Source organism: Lepus europaeus, chromosome 4, assembly GCF_033115175.1.
Source record: "Lepus europaeus isolate LE1 chromosome 4, mLepTim1.pri, whole genome shotgun sequence".
In the NCBI taxonomy this organism is placed as follows: Eukaryota; Metazoa; Chordata; class Mammalia; order Lagomorpha; family Leporidae; genus Lepus; species Lepus europaeus.
The window spans coordinates 7,954,318-7,969,414 of NC_084830.1; positions in this window are offsets into that span (position 1 = coordinate 7,954,318).

Consider the following 15,097-nt stretch of genomic DNA (forward strand, 5'->3'; position numbering starts at 1 on the left):
GTTGGAGGGTGGTTTGTTATGTACAAAAGGCAACCAAAACACCGCTATCTGTCAGGTTTCTCAGTCACAAACACAGAACCCATTCAGTCTTTTATTAAAGGAAATTTGGAAAAGTAAAGGAGATCAGAGAGGGCCGTGATGGTCATGTATCCAGGAACAAAACCCTAATGACGGACTGCTCTGATGGCAACCCCATTGCTGCTGCTGCTAGGCATGGTACCTTGGCTCCCACAGCAGTTGGTCCTGCTAAGATATCTCCACCTCTGCTTTCCTGGGAGGCTGGACGTCTCTCCATCACCATCCTCAGAATTAAGCTCCTCCTTAATGTCCCTCCCTTTTCAATCCAAGTTTGGAACATTACTTCTGATGAAGACACTGGGTTGTAAGCTGTCCCTTAGCCATAGAGGAAGCTTGAAAAGTGAGTGTAATGATTTCCTTTGAATACCATAACAAACGATTGCGTATGTGGTGACTTACATGATAGAAACTTATTATCTCACAGTGTGGAGGTCGAGTCACCCTGGGCTAACGTTAAGGGATTGGCAGCTCTTCTTTCCTTCGGAAGGCCTAGAGGAGAATCTACTACTTTCCTCTTCTTCCTTCAAGAGGCTGCCTGCATTCCTTGGCCCATGGCTCTCTTCACAACACTCTTACCTCTGTGTCCAGCCTCACATGTCCTCCTCCGAATCTGTCTCTCCCTTTTCCCTTGTAAGGAACCCTGTGTTTACTCTGGGTTTACCCAGATAATCCAGGATAATCTCCTATCTCAAGATCATTGATGTGATCAATTCTGCGACATCCCATCTGCCATGGGAAGCTAATGGTTCCAGGGACTAGGACTTCGGGTGACAATCATTCTGCCCACCATGGTAAATTTTTGACTTCAGTCTAAGACAGACACAATTTACAAAGTAGAACATTCTCCAAAAACAGGAAAGGATCGGTGACTATTCTTAGAGCTGCTCACACATATTTCATCATTCTGTCTCCCCTTGGTCACATAGTAGTAGTTTTCTTCCTGTGCCTACTGAAAACATTCATGTCTATGTGCCTTGCTTTGGTCATTGGAATAAGAGTAGATGTGATTGTGGCACTTCAGGATAGGTGTGAGATTCTCACGTTCTTCCTCTTTTCCTTGACCACAGTCACAGACAAATAGTGGCCTCTCTGCCAGCCTGAGACTCTGAGTGAGGCAGAGCCCCCAGATGACCCATATTGGACATGCAACATCAGTGAGAATTGAAGTTTTTTGTTTAAGCCAATAAGACTTAGTGTCCTAAATTAGCTCATTCTGGCATTCAAAAGGTTCAGTATAGCCAAAACCATGCCCACACCAATACCATTTTATACTTGCACACTTTCAAATTTGACCCCAAGAACTCCCAGCCACTGGTCCTTGAATGAGATACATTGGCCAAGATCCAGCAACCATTAGAGAATCCAGAAATCAGTGATCAAGCTAAAACCTTCCAAATCTGGCTTGGTATATCCTCCCAGAACTCTAGAATGCATATTGCCTAGCAAGCACATACACACATTCACATACATGTGCATGTATATACAGAACACACATACACATGTGCACACACACCACAAATCTCACACAGAAGCTGCCCTGTCATTACCTTCTTCTAGGCGCCCAGTTGCTTGCACAACCCTAGGCCAGCAAAGCCACTGGACTGCATGTGGGAAATGGTGATACTGATGCTGACTCACTGAGTAGCTCAGAAGCCTAAATGGGGATGAAGAGCTAAGTTAGCTGACAGGGAAGAGAGCTGCCTCGCCGAACAAATAGACTTGACAAGCTGGTTATAATTGTGTCTGCCACAGCTCAGCAGCTCCAGGAAATGTAAGAAGACAGATATCCAGACAGCCCAGCCCTGTTGAGCAAACTAGTTAAGGGCCAGAACCAGCCTTCCCTTAACATGTACTTGCTAGAAACATTTTCACTGGAGATGGCTCTTTGCCAGGGAACCAGGCCTGGAAAACAGCTTGAAGGAAAAGGAGAAAACTATTGGGTGTAGTGGTGTGAGATGGGGGCCTGTGTGTGTCTGTGTCAGGGTCAGGATGGGTAGGGAAACCAGAATAGAATTTGTCATAGAATAAGCCCAAGACCTTCCCTCGAATGGTGTATTTAGCACTGGGCAGTTCTCAGTGAGCAGATAGATGTGCATTAGTTAGTTTCTTGTTACTTTAACTAAAATTCCATAAAGGAGCTTCTTGGGAAGAAATGAAGTTTATTTTGGCTTGTAGTTTTGGAGATGCACAGTCAAGGAGTGGTGGCCCATTAGTCTGGCATCTGATGAGGACAGAACACTACATGCAAGTCAGGAAGCAGAGAGACATGGGAAGCACATGCTTACTCTACCCTCTATGGGGTCTCTAGTAACATCATCATGATGTGATCATGAGGCTGCACACTAACAATCTAATCCAGTCAATCACTTCCCAGATCCACCTTCAGACAGAATAATTAGATCAAGACTTCACCCTCATTTATCAACTATTAATTCCTTAAACATTAACATAGACCTTTGGGTTTGACTGCATGAATTCTAGGAGCCAAATCCTGTGCAGGTGGATTCTGTAATTTAGGAGGACAAAACAGTGAATGTTACTTTTAGTAGACCAGACACATCCTGGTTTAAATCCCATCCTCTGAGAATATCCAGGGAGGAAAAAAGACCCAATTTAAGCTTTGCATATGTCACACATCTTGATAATTTTCAGTGTTTTGGATTTGCACCATGTTGAAACATAGATATAATTCCTTCAGTCATTCATGTATTCATTTATTCAATCATTTTAAGAAACACGAGTGGGGCATCTACCCTCCAATCTTGAAAGAAATCCATAAGACACAATCTCTGCCCTTTAAGCAGGTACAGACAATACAAGAATACAAAAAGATAAGCACAGACTTGTGGCCTCTAATTACCAGCAGTGCCTACAAAAACCATTTGAATAGAAAAAGAAAATATTGGAGTTTTCAAGATGGCAGAATAAGAAGGGAACTTACTGCTCTAGTCTAGGGGAAGATAGTTTTTAAAAAGTGGAGAGAGTGCAATCTCAGGGAAGAGTTATGGGGAAAACTACAGAGGAAATCCATGTAAATTAGAGGGACATTTTGGATCTATGTGGAGGATGTGGACATGTGCAGCTCAGGATCCCAGTAGCTGAGAACCTCAGCACCAGCTTTGGAGTGAGGTGAAACCAGACTGCAGCAGCCCAAGCCACTGGTGATAAAGTAGTGGGGAGAGCTGGCATGACTCCGGCCTGGAGCCCTGTGGGAGACAGTATACCTGCCAACCTTGAGGGTAAGAAAGGGGGGCATGTTTCTCTCTCCCCAACCATCGAGCACCAGCATCCTGTAACTAGCTGAGAGGGTGGGCACCATTTTGGACGTACATAACAGCTGTGCCAACTCGTGTCTATGCACCAAGCCACCTGCCAAGCAGAGATGGCTGAGTCTGTCTGGGAGAGTTGACAGGGGTCTGGCAGCTTGTGACTGTGGGAGCCTTGTGTGCCAGGGCTGTGAAAACACTGTGGCTGTGTGGGAGGGGGCAGGTTGTAGCTGAGACTTTGGGCATTGTGGGAGCTCCACTTCCTTGGGTGGTCCCTGATTCCTTGGTGAGGTTCATTGATGCAGGATCAGTGTTAACACTGAGGACTGCATGCATCCTTTGTGTGGTTCCTATGGCAGTGCAGGTAAAAATTATACCCACTGGGGCTAGCGCCCAGGCATTAATCTCCATCAAAGAGAGGAGGTGTGAGACTACACCCATAGAGCAGAACAAACCTCCCCTCTGACAAAAAAAGAGAACATTTACCACACCAAACATGGGTGTCACCTTAGACACTCCCCTCACCCTAGAGAACTGAACAGAGCTCCCTGACCACACCCTACACACACCTCTGGGTATTCACTGAAACAGTGGACACTCCACTAAACCACAGATGCATAGTTTAATGATAAAAACCATCACATGGAAGTAAAAACAGAAAATATCACTACAAATGCCTAATAATAAACACAGAAATTCAAGAATCAAAAATAAGGAAGACAACGACACCCCCAGAAGAACACATACTTCAATACTAGAATGTGAAGATGAAGAAGTTGACAAAATGCCAGAAATGGAATCCAAAAAATGATCATAGGGTTACTTAGAGGAAAATCAAAAGCAAATTCATAAAATAAAGAAATCCACATATGATATGAGCAAAAACATTTCCCAAGAAACTGAGATTTTAAAAGGAAATCAAAATGAAATCATAGAAATGAAGAATTCAATAAATAAAAAATATGGAGGAAAGCCTTAAAAACAGACTTGATGAGGCAGAAGAAAGAATATCTGTGTTAGAAGACAAATCTCTGGAAATTTTAGTCAGGCCAAAGAAAAAGAAGAAATTAGAAAACTAAAAGAAAGTGCCAGAGATTTATGGGATACTATCAAAAAATTGAACATACCCATCTTAGGAGTTCCTGAATATGTGGAAACAAAGAATGAGTTATATGGCCTTTTTAGGGAAATAATTACAGAAAACTTTCCTAATTTGGAGAAAAAACAGGATGTCAAAGTACAGGAAGGACATAGAGCTGCTAATAGACATGACTAGAAAAGGTCTTCACCATGACACATTGTAGTCAAACTCTCCACAGTAAAACATAAAGAAAAGATTATAGTATGCACATGAAAAATTACTTTCAGAGGATCTCCAATTAGATCACAGCTGACTTCTCATCAGAAACCCTACAGGCCAGGAGAGAATAAAGAGATATATTCCAAGTCCTAAGAGAAAAAAACTATCAACCCAGAATACTGGGCAAACCTCTCATTTAAGAATGGAGAAAAAAAGACCCTCCAAAACAAACAGAAATTGAAAGAATTTGTGAAGGCAGAAAACATCCCAGTAAAAGTATAAAAAAATTCGAAGTAACAATAGGAATATTTATGAAAAAATGGCAGGACCAAGCTGATAATTATCAATAGTCACCTTGAATGTAAATGGCCTCAACTCTCTAGTTTAAGATATACACTGGCTGAATGGATTACAAAGCAAAACCCATCTATTTACTGCCTACAAGAAACACATCTCACCAGCAAAGATACACATGGACTGAAAGTGAAAGGATAGAAAAAGATATTCAATGCTAGTAGAAGCCAAAAATGAGCTGGTGTAGCCACCCTGATATCAGACAAAATAGACTTTAACACAAAAACTGTTAACAGAAACAAAGAATGGCACTTCAATGATTAAGGGATCAATTCAACAAGATGTGACTATAATAAATGTACATGCATCTAATTACAGGTGCTATTTAAAAGAAATAAGGGGTCTAAAGTAAAATATAGACTCCAATACAATAGTAATGGAGGACCCCAGTACTCTACTTTGAGCAATGGACAGATCAACCAGACAGAAAATCAGCAAGGAAACAACAAAGTTAATCAACACTGTAGACTAAATGGACCTAATGTTTCATCCTGTTGTGCAGAATACACAATCCTCTCAGCAGTGCATGGAACTTTCTCTAGGATGGACCACATGTTATGCCATAAGGGAAGTCTCAGCAAATTAAAAAAAATTGAAATTATACCATGCATCTTCTCGGACCACAATGGAATGAAGCCAGAATCAACAACTCAAGAATCTCTAGAAGACATGTAAACACACAGAGACTGAAAAGCATGCTCCTTATTGAACAGTAAGCCATTGAAGAAAGCAAAAGAGAAATAAATATATTTCTGGGAGCAAATGAAGATGACAGTACAGCCTATCAAACCTTATGGCATACAGCAAAAGTAGTACTAAGAGGAAAGTTTATAGCAGTTTGTGTCTACATCAAGAAATTGGAAAGGCACCAAATAAATGAGCTCTCAATGCATCTCAAGGACCTAGATAAATAACAGCAAACCAAACCCAAAACTAGTAGGAGAAAAGAAATAATTACAATTACAGAAGAAATAAAATTGAAAACAAAAAATAATACAAAGGATCAGCAATGAAAAAAATGAAAAGCTGTTTTTTTGAAAAAAAATAAGAGTGTCAATTGTTAAATCAACAATGGGAGTCACTGTACACTTACTCCCCATGTAGGATCACTGTCTTTAATGTGTTGTACTATGCAAATTAACAGTAAAACTAGTACTCAAACAGTACTTTATACTTTGTGTACTGTGTGGATGCAAACTATTGAAATATTTACTTAGTGTATACTAAGTTGATCTTTTGTATATAAAGATAATTAATCTGAAGAATGGGATGAGAGAGGGAGTGGGAGATGGGATGGTTGCAGGTGAAAAGGAGGTTATGGGAGAAAAAGTGCTATAATCCAAAAGTTGTACTTTGGAAATTTATATTTATTAAATAAATAAAATCTTAAAAATAAATAAATAAATAAAATTTATATACCATTGGTCCAACTAATCAAAAAAGAAAAGAGTTAGAAGAACCAAATCAATAAAATTAGAGCTGAAGAAGGAAATGTAACAACAGACACCACAGAAATAAAAAGAATCATCAGAAATTATTACAAAGAGCTGTATGCCAACAAATTAGGAGACCTAGAAGAATCTAATAGATTTGTGAACAAAAACAACCTAATTAAATGGAGACATGGAGACATAAAATACCTAAACAGACAAATAACCAATACAGAATTTGAATCGGTAATAAAGACCCTCCCAGAAAAAAAAGCTCAGGACTGGATGGTTTCACTGCTGAATTCTACCAGACATTTAAAGAAGAATTAACTCCAAATCTTGTCAAGCTATTCAAAACAATTGAAAGGGACAAAACCTTCCCAAACTCCTTCTATGAAGCAGCATCAACTTTATTCCTAAATCTGAAAAGATACAACAGAGAAAGAGAACTACAAACCAATTTCCCTGATGAACATAGACACAAAAATCCTCAACAAAATACTAGTCAATAAGACCCAACAGCACATCAGAAAGATCATTCACCCAGATGAAGTGGGATTTATCCCTGGTAAGCAGGGATGGTTCAACATTCAAAAATCAATCAATGTGATACATCACATCAACAAACAAAAACCATATAATTATCTCAATAGATGCAAAGAAAGCATTTGATAAAATACAACACCCTTTCATGATGAAAACTTTAAGCAAATTGGGTAGAGAAGGAACATTCCTCAACACAGTCAAGGCAATTTATAGTAAACCCACAGTCAGCATCCTATTGAATGGGGAAAAGTTGGAAGCATTCCCATTGAGATCTGGAACAAGACAAAGATGCCCACTCTCACCATTGCTATTCAACATAGCACTGAAAGTTTTAGCCAAACCCATCAAGCAATAAAAGGAAATCAAAGGAACACAAATTGGGATGGAGAAAGTCAAACTATCCCTATTTGAACATAATATGATTCTTATATATATAGGGGATCCGAAGAACTCTACTAAGAGACTATTGAAACTCATAGAAGATTTTGGCAAAGTAGCAGGCTATACAATCAATGCGCAAAAATCAACAGCCTTTGTATACACAGGCAATGCCACAGCTGAGAAAGAACTTCTAAGATCAATCCCATTCAAATAGCTACAAAAAAAATCAAATATTTTGAACTAAATTTAATCAAGGATATCAAAGATCTCTGCAGCCAGAATTACAAAACATTAAAAAGAATAAAATAGAAGACACAAAAAATGGAAAGATCTTCCATGTTCATGGATTGGAAGCATCAATATCATCAAAATGTCCATACTACTGAAGGCAATTTATAAGATTCAATGCAATACAAATCAAAATACCAAGGTCATTCTTCTCAGACATGGGAAAAATGGTGCTGAAATTCATAAAGAAACACAGGAGATTCCAAATTGCTAAAGCAACCTTATATAACAAAAAGGAAGATAGAGGCATCACAATACCAGATTTCAAGACGTACTACAGGGCAGTTATAATCAAAACAGCCTGGAACTGGTACAAAAACAGATGGATACAGCAATAGAACAGAGTAGAGACACCACAAATCAAGTCACACATTTACAACCAACTTAACTTTGACAAAGGAGCTAAAATAAATTTGTAGCAAGGACAGTCAGAGAAAACTGGATCTCCACATGCAAAAATATGAAAAAGACCCCTACCTTACACCTTACACAAAAATCCACTCAAAATGGATTAAATACCTAAATCTATGACACAATATCACATTGTTAGAAAACATTGAGGAAACCCAGCATGACATTAGCATTGGCAAATAGTTCTTGGAAAAGACACCAGAAGCACAGGGAATCAAAGCCAAAATTGACAAATGGGATTATATCAAATTGAGAAGCTTCTGCACTGCAAAAGAAACATTCAGCAAAGTAAAGAGGCAACCAACAGAATGGAAGAAATTACTTGCAAGCTATGCAACTGATAAAGGATTAATAACCAGAATCTACAAAGAGATCAAGAAACTCAACAACAACAAAACAAACAACACAGTTAAGAAATGGGTAAAGGACTTAAACAGGCATTTTTCAAAAGAGGAAATCCAAATGGCCAACAGACACATGAAAAAGTGCTCAGGATCATTAGCTGTCATGGAAATGCAAATCAAAACCACAATGAGGTTTCACCTCACCACAGTTAGAATGGCTTTCATACAGAAGTCAACAAACAACAAATGCTGGTAAGGATGTGTGGGAAGGATACCCTAATCCACTGTTGGTGGGAATGTAAACTAGTACAGCCACTATGGAAGAGTATGGAGATCCTCAGAAATCTGCATATATACCTACCTTATGACCTAGTCATCTCACTCCTGGGAATTTACCCAAGGGAAATGAAATCAACATATGAAAGAGTTATCTGTACTCCCATGTTTATTGCAGTTCAGTTTACAATAGCTAAGATATAGGATCATCCCAAATGCCTGTCAACTGATGACTGGATAAAGAAACTGTGGGATATATACACCAGGGAATACTATACAGAGAGTTTAAAAAACTGAAATCATCATTTGCAACAAAATGGATAAAACTGGAAAACATCATACTTAGTGAAATAAGCCAGTCACAAAAAAGGACAATACCATATGTTCTCCCTGATCTGTGATAACTAATAGAGTGGGAAGGATCACTATATTCCTAAAGTTTTATCTATGAAATGCATGAAGTTTGTATTCCTTAAATAAAAGATTTCTGAGGAGAAAATAAAAAAATTCAGGAAATTTTTAAAAAAGAAAAAGAAAATACTAGAACTTCTGTTTCTATTTACTTTCTCTTGTATGTCCTAAATTTGTAATTTATGTATGTTTATATCATATGATAAAAGAATACGGTGGGACTTGTAAATAATCAATACACAAGGAACAAGCAAGAAAATATGTTTAGATATGTGCTCAAAAATGTATGCTTATGGAATATATAATCAAAAACCCAGACATAGTTATATATGTTAGATTTCCTGGTTAAGAAAACCAAGGTAACTGTACTTGATTCATCCTTATCCATCTTCCAATTGAAATACTTACGAAAATAGACCCAAGAGAATTAAAGGTGCAATAACACTGAAAACCAGAAATAATGTTCAGTTATCTACCAGCGCCCAAGAGGAATTTCTAGTAAGTGAACAATGACTGGGGCTATGAAGCAGAAAAATAACACCAGCAGGAAGGAGTAGGAGATACTGTATGCCCCTACCTGCAAGAACACAGCTTCTTTTCCAAAAGGAAGGAGGAGCAGACTTGGTGTGGTGGTTAAGATGCCTGTCTCCCATATCCAGGCACCTGGGTTGGAGTCCTAGCTCCAACTTCTGACTCCAAGTTGCAAAGCAGCCCCTCAGAGATGGTGGTGATGATGTGGGAGACCTGGTAGCATTCTGCCTCCTGGGTATGGCCCATGTTTTTGTCAAGTAATAGGGGAGCTGAAATAGCAAACGGAATATTCTCTCTCTCTCTCTCTCTCTCTCTCTCTCTCTTTCATAAATAAACAATAAATACACTTTTAAAATAATCATCATCATTTGTTATCTGTCCCAGACTAGCCAATCAGAAAAAGAGCAGCAGCTTCGTTGGTTAGTCAGGGCTCATGGTCTCCCAAGTGCCTACCGTCAGATATCAGCTGGAGTTCTAATCATCTAAGGATGGACTAAGGCTCACTCACAGGACCAGCAAGTTGGTTTCTCTCCATGTGGGTTCACCACAGAGTCTCCTCCCAACGCAGAGTCTCCTCCCTACATGGCAGCTGGCTTCTTTCAGAGAAAATTAACTCAGAGGTCATGGTGGAAGCTGTAGTACGTGTATGACCTACCCTTGGGAACCACACACTCTCAGCTCCACAATATTCTGTTGGTCACACAGGACAGCCCTGACTGACCGTGGGAAAGGGCTGCACAGGGCATGAATACTGGGAAGAGATCACTGAGGCCACCGTGGAAGCTGATTCACTGAGACCACTCCTGAGGGGTCGGGGCCTTGTCTCTGTCCCTGGTAAGTATATAAATGTCACTGGGGTAGAGGGAAAGATACTGAGGGAATGAGCATCAACACAAGCTAAGGCAACAAAGGAGATGCCTGAGCCACTGGCTGCAATAAAGAGGGAACTTGATTTCATCTTTTGAAAAAAATATTTCTACCATTGCCATTAACCCTACATCCTCCATTGGTAGAAGTCATTGTCCTATGGGTCAGCAGATAAAGGATTTACTAACAGAGGACAGTTCCACAGATTTGCCAACACAAAAGAGAGGATGTCCTCCTTCCAACAAAGCGGTGGGTGGATTCTTGCCTCCTGATGCTTGGCCACCTCTAAGCCCTCCCATCAGTACAAAGCTCTGTAACTTTCAGGTCCTACTCCAGCTGCAATTCCCATACCAGGGAGACAAAGGCCCTGTGCCAGGGAGCTTTCTTAGCTGCAAACAACATAATTCGTTCTGCCTAACATATTCACAAAAGGAGCATATTAAAGGCTACCAGATATCTCAGAATATCTCTGATTGCCTTCACAACTACCAAATCCAAGGGCTGGCACGGTGGCATAGTGAGTGAAGCTGCTGCCTCTAGTGTTGGCATCCCATATGGGCACCAGTTCATGTCCAAGCTGCTCCATTTCTCATCCAGCTCTCTGCTACGGCCTGGGAAAGCAGCAGAAGATAGCCCAAGTTTTTGGGCCCCCTGCACCCACATGGAAGACCCAGAAGAAGCTCCTGGCTCCTGGCTTCGGATTGACCCAGCTCTGGCCATTGTGGCCATTTGGGAAGTGAACCTGCAAATGGAGGACCTCTCTCCACCCACCACCACCTCTGCCTCTCTGCAACTCTGCCTTTCTAATAAATAAATAAATCATTTTTAAAAACTACCAAATCCAAACACACTTGTGGGGACTCTATCAAAAGCGTGAAAATCATTGCTATGTAGTAGCTGGGATGATCCTGACTGAATGATGAAAATCCTACCCTTGCTGAAGTCACAGAAACAAGAGCTCCACCACTTTCAGTACAAGAAACTTCTCTTTCCCGAATTGATTCTTATTCCAAGCCTCAAACACAGTCATCAGACTAGCCTTTATCCTAGCTAAAAGCAAGCCTTGAAAGGCAAATTTTCTGGATTCTACTTTGAAAAGGCAGGAGTCACAATGCAGAAAGTAATCAAGAGGCAGTGAGGCTCTTCAAAAGATACCAGACAGCTGAGAGTGACATATGTCAACTGCAGAGACAAGATGAGTACAATGACTATAAATCAGTGGGAAGGAGAGAGAGTGTTGCCCCACCAGGAAAATACCCCGATGTCCAGAAAATACCATGATGGATATAAGAATCATTAGCATGGTTGTTGACCATTATTGGAAACATGAGCACATACTTTGTTTTACAACTGATGCTCTCATCCATTATTGCATTGAATTTCACAAGATTCACAAGATCCCAGTGAAACAAACCAGCTCAGGGTTGTGAAACTCAGAGATGGCGAGAACAGGTGAGACAGCCATCACAGGAGCTCACCATCAGCAGGAGATACAGAAAAGCTGAGACTCCCCAGCACCTGTATCCACAACCCCAGAGGGGATTCTTTCTTTGACCCAGAAATCAAAAACCTCAGTGTTGCAGAACAGAAATGGGCCCATCTTCATCCACAACAACCTTTCTGGTGGCCTCCAGGAACGTGTGTTTAAGTATCAAAACACACGTGTAAATGTGTTTGCCTAAGCCACCCATTAACCACCAAGCAGAGCTCCAGACCAACAAACAGGGCCAGAGTTAGTGTTGTCATTATTTGGCTACCTAGAATCCAAATTTATTCCCTGTTTGACAGAAATCCCCAAACTGTGTTATAATCTTAGCTTTGAGCAGAGTCCATGGAAACCTGAGGGGACCAGATCTCCCACTCAACAGTTGAGTAGTCACATGACCTCGGCTTATCCAACCCAAGGCTCCTTTCTTGGAACCGAAATGCACTTGTGTGCTCAGCTACCTTGCCACCTGTGGTGTCCATCCATTGGCTGAGTCTGGTTTCAGCCTTTTCAACAGTCCTCTATATACCAGCACACTTCCCAAGATTGTTTTCCCATTTAAGTTACACAAACTCAAAAATCTCTTGGGGAGTATAGTGTTAATGTGATACTAATCATTGCAGAAGATGAGGTTCTTTTTAGCCCGGCCAGCTTTACCTGGGCCAAAGAACAGTTTTCATTGGAATTTCTGAAAGACCTCCCTGTTTCAACACACATCATTGTTTGCACTTTCTGTACCAAAACTGTCCTAGACAATGGAAACACAAAGGTAAATAAGCAACAGCCATTCCTTGCAAGGAGTTTGCAGCTGTGGGGAGTTCAAAACTGTGTCAAAGCACCCTATGCTGTCACTATCTTGCCACACACTTAAGAATCATTGACCTCATCAAAATCTCTGCTTTCATATAAGAGAAAAGGCTGACAACTAAAGAGAGGTTTCCAAAGCCTTACAGCAATTTCTAAGCAAATCTGGGACCCGAGCTTCCCGAATCCCCAGGCAAAGCCCTTTCCACTTCATCACCCACCTGCATGGGATTTAAGCAGCAGATGTCATCTGCCCTTCTGTTGATTTTTGCCAACTGGTTGACACTGAAATGCTGGCAGGGGTTGCCAACTGGCTGACTTGTAAATGCCCACTTAAGCCCGGCTGGGGTCATCTGTGAAAAGGAAATGCTACATGAGGAGGAGAATAGTTCTGCGAAGGCCCTGGGAGGTGCTGAGAAGGACAGGTGTGGAGCTAGCAAGTGCACAGGAGAAATGAGACAGAGCCTGTCTGCCTGCCCTCCCGCCAGCCTCGGGAGCATATGGCTCCTAATTAGCCACCTGGGAGCCGGTTATTGAGTCACCTGCGGAGAATTACAGCTTCAGGTGAGAAGCGCAGCAGGAAGCAGAGCCCTGGTAGACGAAGAAAATCTGCCTTTATGCAAATGCCTTCAGTAACCATAAACAAGAGGGGACAGACAGGGCCAAGCGTTGACAGCTGAGAGACTATTGCTCTATCAGATGGATCCGCAAGGTCTCTGAGGCCCTGCCCTCCCCATCGGCCATCACCATTGCCCAGGCATTCCTCACCTGTCCCACTTGAACTCTCGCACAGCTGCGAGCAGGCAACGCTTAGGGACACGATGGAGCTTGTGGCTCCGGTGACTCATGATTTTACTGGTTGGGAAGATCCACTTTACACATGAGACTTGGTCAAAGTTTCTCTAAACAGGTCCCCTTTCATTCCACAGCAAGCACAGGGAGTAGGGCCGTCTCAGGACCAGACTGTCCACCTGTGACTCCTGAAGCCACCACTGCCCGGTTGTGCCACTCTAAGGTGTCACTCCACTTCTCTGTTTCCAATTCCCTACCTGTAAAATGGGGACAATGTCACATGGGAAACCTGAATGTCTATTTTGCAAGCTCTTAGAAGGGAGCCTGGTACATAGGACACACGCAATAAGGGCTGGTGTCTCTAGCTCTGCTCCTGCCTCACGGCTGCCTTCTCTCACATCCATTCAGTTCCAGGTCTCACCACCGAGTTCCTTCTCAGTCATCCTCTGACGGCACACGTCCTCCTGCCTTCACAGGCACATGGACCTCACTGCAGCGCACTTGACTCCTCTGCATTGTGGTCTTTTTTCTCCCATCTCTGCAGATCTGTCTCTACCTACTCCTCCTTCCAGACTCAGATCTGAAGAGAGTTCTTCAGCAAGCATCGCTCGCAGCCATACACAGAAATAATGATTCTCATAAGTGTGCCTGCTTTATGGTTTCTAGCGCCCCCTAGCTTGTGTTATAATTATTCACGCCTACTCTCTCCCCTACTCCCCAATCCTCCACTGCGTAGAGCAGCAGGTACTCACTGAGTATGCATGCAACAAGAGAGCAAATGGCTAGACATGTTGGATCTGCCTAGCTTCCAGTTTCCTCTGAACAGCTCCCACCTTACCCACCTTACCTTCTCACCCAGTACACAAGCATCTACAGACCTCTGCTTAAAAAAAACCATGTGGCAGGCCCTTGTCCCAGCTAGCCAGAGCAGAGCAAGCAACATGGGAACACAGGAGCATCAGAGTTGAAATGACAGTATGAGGAAGTGCACAGTGGTCATTCAGGGAACCATCAGCATAGGCAAAGATTATGGAGTTGGAGTAATGGAAAGGAAGCCAGAATAGAATGCCCAGGATCAGACTCCAAAGCTCTGGCTAAAGAAAGCAGATTTTGTTCTATAAATGGTGGAGCTCTGCAAAGTCATATGAAGCTATTGAAAGAAGGTTCTTAGCATAACTGACCTCTAGTGAATGTGCAACAAATGTTAACTCTCATCATCATTATTCATTGCATTGAAGTCTTAGGTCTAGGGAAGTAGCCACTGGATGTTTCAAAATGAAAATACGCTGGTAATAATTCTACCCAAGTTCTACTGGTATGGCCAACTCATTGTGTGACCTTGTGCAAGTCTCTGGACTTCTATGAACCTCTGTGGGCCTCAGTTTCCTCACTTATAAATGGGGAAGCCACGTGTGGTGATCCCTCACTGCTGCTTCTAGCTTTAGCAGTCGCCAATTCTGAGACCGACCGGCTGCATCTGCCCTGACCCTCACTGCCCTGTTCCTTCTGTAAGCACCGCTTCTCAGGCTATG